The 7,961-nt window shown below is 40.1% G+C and overlaps 1 pseudogene; it reads left to right on the forward strand.

Moving 5' to 3' along the window:
- The first annotated feature begins 4,669 nt into the window (after positions 1–4,669).
- Positions 4,670–5,616, forward strand: LOC112622513 (annotated as a pseudogene).
- Positions 5,617–7,961: the final 2,345 nt, after the last annotated feature.

Here is a 7,961-nt window from a genome sequence, read left to right on the forward strand (position 1 = left end):
TATTAACAGCAGGATTTAGTTCCTTGTGGGCTGTTGGACTAAGGGCCCGAGTTCTTCATGGCTGTTGGTTCCTTGCCATACGAGTCTCTTTATAGGGCAGGACACAGCACAGCAACTTGATTCCTCAGAGCAAGCGACTGAGCAGGAGATAGTATGTACAAGTTGGAAGCTGTGGTCTCATGTTTGCTGTATTCAATTTATTAGAAGCAAGACACTAGGTCCAGCCCACACTTAAGGGGAGAGTATTACTTGGGGGAATGAGAACCAGGAAGTGGGGATCACTGGGGGCCACCTTAGAAGCTCCCTAGCACAGCCCTCAGTGCTATGACCAGTGAGGATCACTTATCATGAACTGAGGAGCATAATCACTTCAAGTTGGTGTTCCCGTGCTCCAGAAACTGAAAGGCAAGCCAGATGGCAAAAAGAACCAATGTGGCTGTGACTTTCATATATTTGCAGATCAAGTTCTAGATAATTGACATTAAATTTTTCTTGACAGACTGAGGAGTTATTTGGGATAATATGCTGACTTTAGGTACACAACTATTAAGAAACAGGGGAAAAAATCAGTTTTTTTATGTAAGATTAAATATCAAGAAGCAGAAAGAAAAAAGTGAATATTAGTATTGTTTCTATGAAAACAGCAGCAAATCCAGATTTAACGTGAAAAATACTGTTCTGTATGATAAAACTTTTTGATGTAGATTTGGATAACTCTATAGTCAGAGAAAGCTTTTAAGATTCCCTTTTTTAACAGGTGGAGAATCAGAGGTTCACATGGCCAGTGACTTAACTCGGGTCATTGAAGTCACCTACCCTGGGTCAAGCCACTCTTTTATCAAGCAGAATTGCCTGTGAGAGTGAAAATGTGATATTTGCAGCCTCCAAGTAGAATCTAGTCAGATTCTAAATGGGCTAGATTTGGCAAAACCTTTCTTCCTTTCCCAGGAAATTTACATCAAAGAGTTAATCCCATTAAATTGTTCTGTATTTAACTTCCGTCTTTGCTAACAAGCAAAATTTCAACAACAATCTCCATTTTCTGTGTAAATCAGAGAAGGACTTCTTTTATTTTGTTTCAATACTATTTTTCTAAAGCTCTCTCATTCTTTTTATGCTCCTCATCACAGTGTAAGTCCATGAAAAATTAACGCCTCTGTTCAGCAGGGAAGCTAGCTCCTCTTAAAAGAATGTTCTGGCAAACCCAACACCAGGACAAGCATCTCCAAGCAGATATGCCATAGAAAGGTGCAGTGTGTTCCAGAAGCTTCTCCCTAGGGAGTGGGGGTCTCAACTGCTGTGGCAATTACATTAGACTCATTTTATATTTCCTCTGCTATCCCTTACTTATTTCATATTTCATATTCAAAATTATGAAATAATTTTAATAATGAATAAATTATGAAATAATTTTGAATCTATGAGTTTGCAAAATCCAGGTAAGCCACTATAAAGATGTAGAAACCATTCTACTTTCTTGAACTCCATGGACAATTAGGGAAAGCTGATGTGTCATATTCAGAATTCCACCAACAAAATGGCATTTGCAATTGCTGAATACAACAATTGTGTTCTATGAGTAAGATATTTTGTGTATAACAAAAAGTTTAAAACATCGGTGTATATTAGAAAAATATGCAGTGAAACACAGGAGGAAATGTACTTGCAATGCAAAAGGTAATCAGTGTCATGAAAATTTTAGCCAGAGAGCATGGTTGGTGTAGTATTTAATGAAAAGCAAATCTGTGTCTTCTCCTAAAGTTGAAAGTATAATTCTTTTTAGTTCATACATCAGTTTATTTTTATACATGGTTACAAATCCCCATTTGGATTAAGATTTTTTACCTGTAAAACTGATAAGGGTTTTCAAATTATGTCACATTATTAAAGAATCACTGCGAGTACAGTAGGTAAGAGTAACCCAACCACACTTCACTTAGTGAGTTTCATTCTCTGGTTGATTAAGATCACAATTCTCCACTTCTGTGCCTATTCCTCTTTGGTCCCCCATCCTAGAGATATTTTGATTTACTTCACTTTAGATTCACACCTGTTAGGCATTATCTCATAAAATCACAAAACCACCAAGCGAATCAACAGCTTCAATCATAGAGACAGACACAGGTTGACCACCAATGGGGAACCCCATCCAATTGAATTTGTTTGCCCATGCCTTTATGTCATCTCACCCCTCCATACCAGATCCCACTGGACTCAGCAAGAGCTGTCTCTTCCATTTGTGCTCCATCTCCACTTCAAGGATAGACAGCTCTTACAATCTTAGTCCTCAGCATCAAATCAGATGCCTCATTTAGTAAAAAGCTTTCACTCTGCTCACAATTCCTACCTTCCCACCAGCCCCCTCTAGGTCTAATATTCTGTAAATTTCATTACCCAGCTCCAGCAATAACATTCAAATTTAGCCTCATCAAAGGTCATGATAGCTTCCATACCTTAGAATGGATGGAATAAAACATATGGAATGCATGAGTCACATATAAATGTGGTTCACACATAAATGTGCAATATTTATTGTCTCTCAAAATATTTCACAAGTACACCACCTTCATCCTTGAGTTTTGCAGGCAAATAAAATGAATGAGCAGAGGACATTAATTAACATGGGGTGTATGCATTCTTAAAAGCTTTAAAACAACAGTGGTATTAATATCTCTTTGATGCACCAGAAGAGCAATCAGAGAAACACTAAAAAGGTTCCCATTCTCTCTTTCCAAGGTTATTCATTAGCTGAACTACATCACTCAGAATCAGAGCCAGACACCTCCGTTCCTCTTATATATGTCTCAATCATTTCACATAGAAAGAATCCATTCCATTAACCATCAACTTTACAGGAAGCAAAGCATAAGATGGCTGCTAACGTAGCTAATAGAACCCAGTGCTAGTCTAATGGAAGTAGAGAATCCAGAGTCCAAATGGCACTAGTTCCACCGTGTGGTCTTAGAACAGTATTAAATGGTTAAAGGAGAAAAAGCCATTTAAAACACAATTTTTAAAAATAGTCCTTTAGTCAAAACTAGTCTGGCCTAAATCCACTCTAAATCACTGCAAGATTCAATAGAAACTCAAAGGAAACTGCACACCAATGGATTCTCCAAAGAAAAACACATTATAATTGAACCATCCTATTCCTTGGCACACAAAACAGCTGGTCTGACCACACATGTTCAATTCGGGAGCCATATTTTAAGAGGGACAATGACAAACTAGAACACATTCAGAATAGGGCAACCTATTCTGAAAACTATTTCCTATGATAAATGGTTGAAAGGACTGGTGATCTATATTCACCAGTGAGAGAAATGAGAGAGCTGCCTGCAATAATGGGAGTGGCTAGCTCGCTGGACTAGAATTACACAAGAATAGCTTGAACCATTAATCAAGTAAAGAGCCCTAATCAAATAAATGCAAATTAAAACAACAGTGAAATACTATTTCCACATCCCCACATCTCAGCAAATTGGGACACACACATAATTATTTTTTCCAATGGAAATGCCTACGGTTTCACTGCTAGGAAGAGTAAAAAAAGCTTTTCTGTTAGTCTGGAAATAAAATTCAAAAGTCTTAAAATTGTACATACCTTTTTACCAAATGTTTTCATAGCTAAGAATTTATCTTAAGAAAATAACTGGATATGTCTTCAAAGACTTTTGTAAACAAATGTTCATCAGAACATTATGCTTACCAAAAAATAAAGTAAAAAGAAAGAAAGCAAAAAAACAAAACAGGGAGAACACCTAAACATCCAATAAAAATCTCTGGATTTTCTCCACTAATAATTGTATAGTGCTTACAACGTGCTAGTCACTGCCAGATATGTTCCTCTTAATCCCCAGAATCCCTGCAACAGCCCTATGTAGGGGGCGTTATTATCCCCATTTTACAAATAGAGAAACTGAAGTGCCAAGTGTGTCACGTTGCTCACAGCCTCACAGACAACACATAGTGGGCCTGAAAGTCCAACACAGGCCTCCTGCCCAGACCCTGTGCTCACAGCCACATTAGATCGGTTAAAAAGTAATCGCAGGTAAACACGTGGAATACAATTTTTAAAAATTAGGTGAAAGAAAAACGTGATGAACTCACTGGTATCAGTTAGCAAACTCTACCTTCTCCCCCTTTTAAAGAAAACTAAGAATACATTTGCCCTTCCGTCTTCTGGCACCTCTCCTCTTCTCCAGCTTTCCGAAGACCCTCAGCCCTAGCCCTCCCAGCCCCTGAGCTGGAATGCTTGCAAACCAGACTCCGCCACGTGAGCAGCTCCGAGCTGGCTTGCAGCCTCTGGCCAGTTTTTGTTATTCTCTCAACTGCCCTTGTTGCACAGATTAACGCATAGAATAAGTAACTAGGAAGCATATTTTTATTTTTACATCCCTCGGGGAAAAAAAAAGTATTTTTATGCAAAATAAAAAGTTGAATTTGTAGTGAGCCGCCGTGCGGACAGCCAGCGAGGCAGCCAGCAGGATCCGGAGCGGCCCTGGAGCCTCTGTAAACCCCGTGGGACCCAGGTTTCCAGGCACCCCATCCAGGAGAGCCAGCTCCGAGCATCCTTGGGCGGCCACTCCTTCGGCCAGGAGCCTGGAACCCAAGCGCGAGAGACCAGGACCCCCGAGGGCAGCTTCTTCCCACCACCACCCGAACCATCATGACTCATTTCAAGGACGGCCCTTCCTACCGGCTCTTGGCCAAAGTCAAGATCAAGATTGCTTCCAAATAGGATTATCAAACAGAAGATCTTCACAACTGGATAGCAGAGGTGACAGGCAGGAGCATTGGCACCCACTTCCAGCTGGGCTTAAAGGAGGGCATCCTCTGCAAACTCATCAACAAGCTGCAGGCAGGCCCAGTGAAGAAAGTCAATGAGTCCTCATTAAACTGGCCTCAGCGGAGAATATTGTCAACTTTATTAAAGCTATTCAGGATTATGGTATGAAGCGACGTGACATATTTGAAGTAAGTGATCTTTTCAGGATGGAAACATGATCCAGGTTCAGGCTACTCTGGTGGCCCTAGTAGGTCTGGCAAACACAAAAGGACACAACCATGGACATCAGGGTTAAATATGCAGAAAAACAAACAAGACATTAGGATGAAGGAAAATTAAAAGCTGCCAAAACTGTAATTGGATTGCAGATGGGAACCAACGAAGTGCCAGCCAGGCAGGTATGTCAACTTGTGGGACTACAGGCATCTTTATGATCCCAAAATGCAAACTGACAAACCTTTTGACCAGACCACAATTTGTCTGCAGATGGGCACTAACAAAGCAGACAGCCAGGTGGGGATGTCAGCACCAGGCACCAGAAGGGCCATCTACTATCAGAAGCTAACATTACAGCCAGAAGACCGCTTGACCATTTCTCTACAGATGGGTACCAACACGCTTCCCAGAAAAGAATGGGTGTGCATGGGCTTGGGGGGCAAGTATATGGTCGCAAATACTGTGCTGCTTTATCATTCACAACAGAAACAAATGGTTTCAAAATCAGTGATAGTGATTATCACACAGAATATCCAGATGACTAACATGGCGAGTACCAAGGTGACTGCCCTAGAGATTACCAATATGGCGACCAAGGCATCGGTGACTAGATTCACAGAAAAGAACTCAGTATTTAGTCTACTGTTTTCATTCAGTGAGAACCAAGCTGTCTTTAAATAATTTTTATCTTGTCTTCCTAAAACACGATTAAACTTATTGTACCTTAAAAAAATGACTTACATACATTCCTTTTCCCTTTATCTGCCTCTTCCCCAAATGGTTGCCTTTTCTTGTTGTAATAGTTAAATCGTACAGCATAACCAATAACTAGCATTTGAAATAAAAAGGAATACGGTGAAAGGGGAGAACTCTTACACAGCCAATTCTTTTATTAAAGATCTATGCATTTTTGCAATCTTAAACTAGTATTTTCAAACAATAGGAAACTATTATTTTTGTACAGTTAAGTGTATCTGATTTCTGCCTGGAAGACTAAGCTCATCCTTATTTCTAAACGTGGTCTTTGCCAATTAAACCTAAGTTGCAACATTTTAGAAATTTACATATCAATGTTGCCACCATATTGTTTAATTTTTAAATAAAGCCAAGATCAGTGTGTGTTTATGATTATATATGTACTCGTTCTCTTCCTTAGCTGACAAGATCTTTTCAGAGTGATGTTTCCGAAGGAGTATGTATGAAATGGTCTGCAGACATTTAGATCTGGGTGGTGCATTTGCTCTTCCTGATCTTGCCAAAGTATCAATGTGGAGCTGCTCTGCATCCTTCAACTGTATTGACTGCTGAATGGCTCAGCATGAACTTATCACACTACTTTTTTGGAGGGGGGGAGATGGAGTTTTGCTCTTATTGCCTAAGCTGGAGTGCAATGGTGCAACCTCCGCCTCCCAGGTTCAAGGGATTCTCCTGCCTCAGCCTCCAGAGTAGCTGGGATTGCAGGCACACGCCACCACCATGCCTGGCTAACTTTTCTTTTTTTTTTTCAGAGTCTTGCTCTGTCACCCATGCTAGAGCGCAGTGGCATGATCTAGGCTCACTGCAACCTCCGCTTCCCAGGTTCAAGCAATTCTCCTGCCTCAACCTCTGGAGTAGCTGGGATTACAGGCATGTGCCACCACGCCCGGCTACTTTTTGTATTTTTAGTAGAGACGGGGTTTCACCATCTTGGCCAGGCTGGCCTCAAACTCCTGACCTTGTGATCCACCTACCTCAGCCTCCAAAAGTGATGGAATTACAAGTGTGAGCCACCACACCCGGCCCACATTACATTTTTTGCACATAAATTTTGTTTGAACATTCAAAAAATAAAATAATTAAAAACGTTAATCATGAGTTTTCAAACTTTTATTTTAGAATAATTAGGGAAAAATTGGACAATAGATCTAATTGCTAAGAGGAAATTTTAAAACTTAAGTTAACCCCCAAAACTTTTTCCAATGAATTCTAGTTTTTGTCTTTTTTCTTCTTCATGCTGAATAGTTCCTTGTCATCCTGTAGAGATAAACAAACAAAAAATTCTTGCCTAAGAAAAAGATAAATACAATTCTTCCTTCCTTCTTCTGCATTAGAAAATATCCTGTTGTACTGGATGTGGTTGCTCATGCCTATAATCCCAGCACTTTGGGAGGCTGAAGCAGGAGGATCGCTTGCCTAGGAGCTGGAGACTAGCCTGGGCAGCATGGGGAAAAATCCATCTCTACAAAAAATAAAAAAAATAAAACAAACAAACAAACAAACAACTAGCCTGATGTGGTGATGCACAACTGTAGTCCCAGCTGTTCAGGAGGTTGAGGTAGGAGGATTGCTCGAGTTCAGAAGGTAGAGGCTGCGGTGAGCCATGATCACGCCACTGCAGTCCAGCCTTGGTGACAGAGTGAGACCCTCCAAGAAAGAAAGAAAGAGAGAAAGAGGGGAAGAGGAAAAGAGGGGAAGGGGGGAGGGGGGAGGGAGGCAGGAGGGAGGGAAGGAAGGAAGGAAGGAAGGAAGGAAGGAAGGAAGGAAGGAAGGAAGGAAAGAAAGAAAGAAAGAAAGAAAGAAAGAAAGAAAGAAAGAAAGAAAGAAAGAAAGAAAGAAAGAAAGGAAGAAAGGAAGAAAGGAAGAAAGGAAGAAAGGAAGAAAGGAAGAAAGAAAGAAAGAAAGAGAGAGAAAGAAAGAGAGAGAGAAAGAAAAAGAAAGAGAAAGAAAGAAAAGAAAGAAATCTTGTTTTAGCATGTGACTCACAAGCTTGTTTTAAACTCATGTTCTGTTTCTCCACAAATTCCTATTAAAAGCTAGATTAAAATATGAATGACTAAATAAAAATGGTTTTAAGAGTCCCTTTATATAAATACCAGTCAGAAGGAGAAAAATACATAGATGGAATTGCCTCAAATAATGCAAAGAAGTCTGTCATAGCAACATAAGTATTATATGAAGAACTGGTGGAATACTCAGA

This window comes from Theropithecus gelada, chromosome 4 (genome assembly GCF_003255815.1).
Source record: "Theropithecus gelada isolate Dixy chromosome 4, Tgel_1.0, whole genome shotgun sequence".
Lineage (NCBI taxonomy): Eukaryota > Metazoa > Chordata > Mammalia > Primates > Cercopithecidae > Theropithecus > Theropithecus gelada.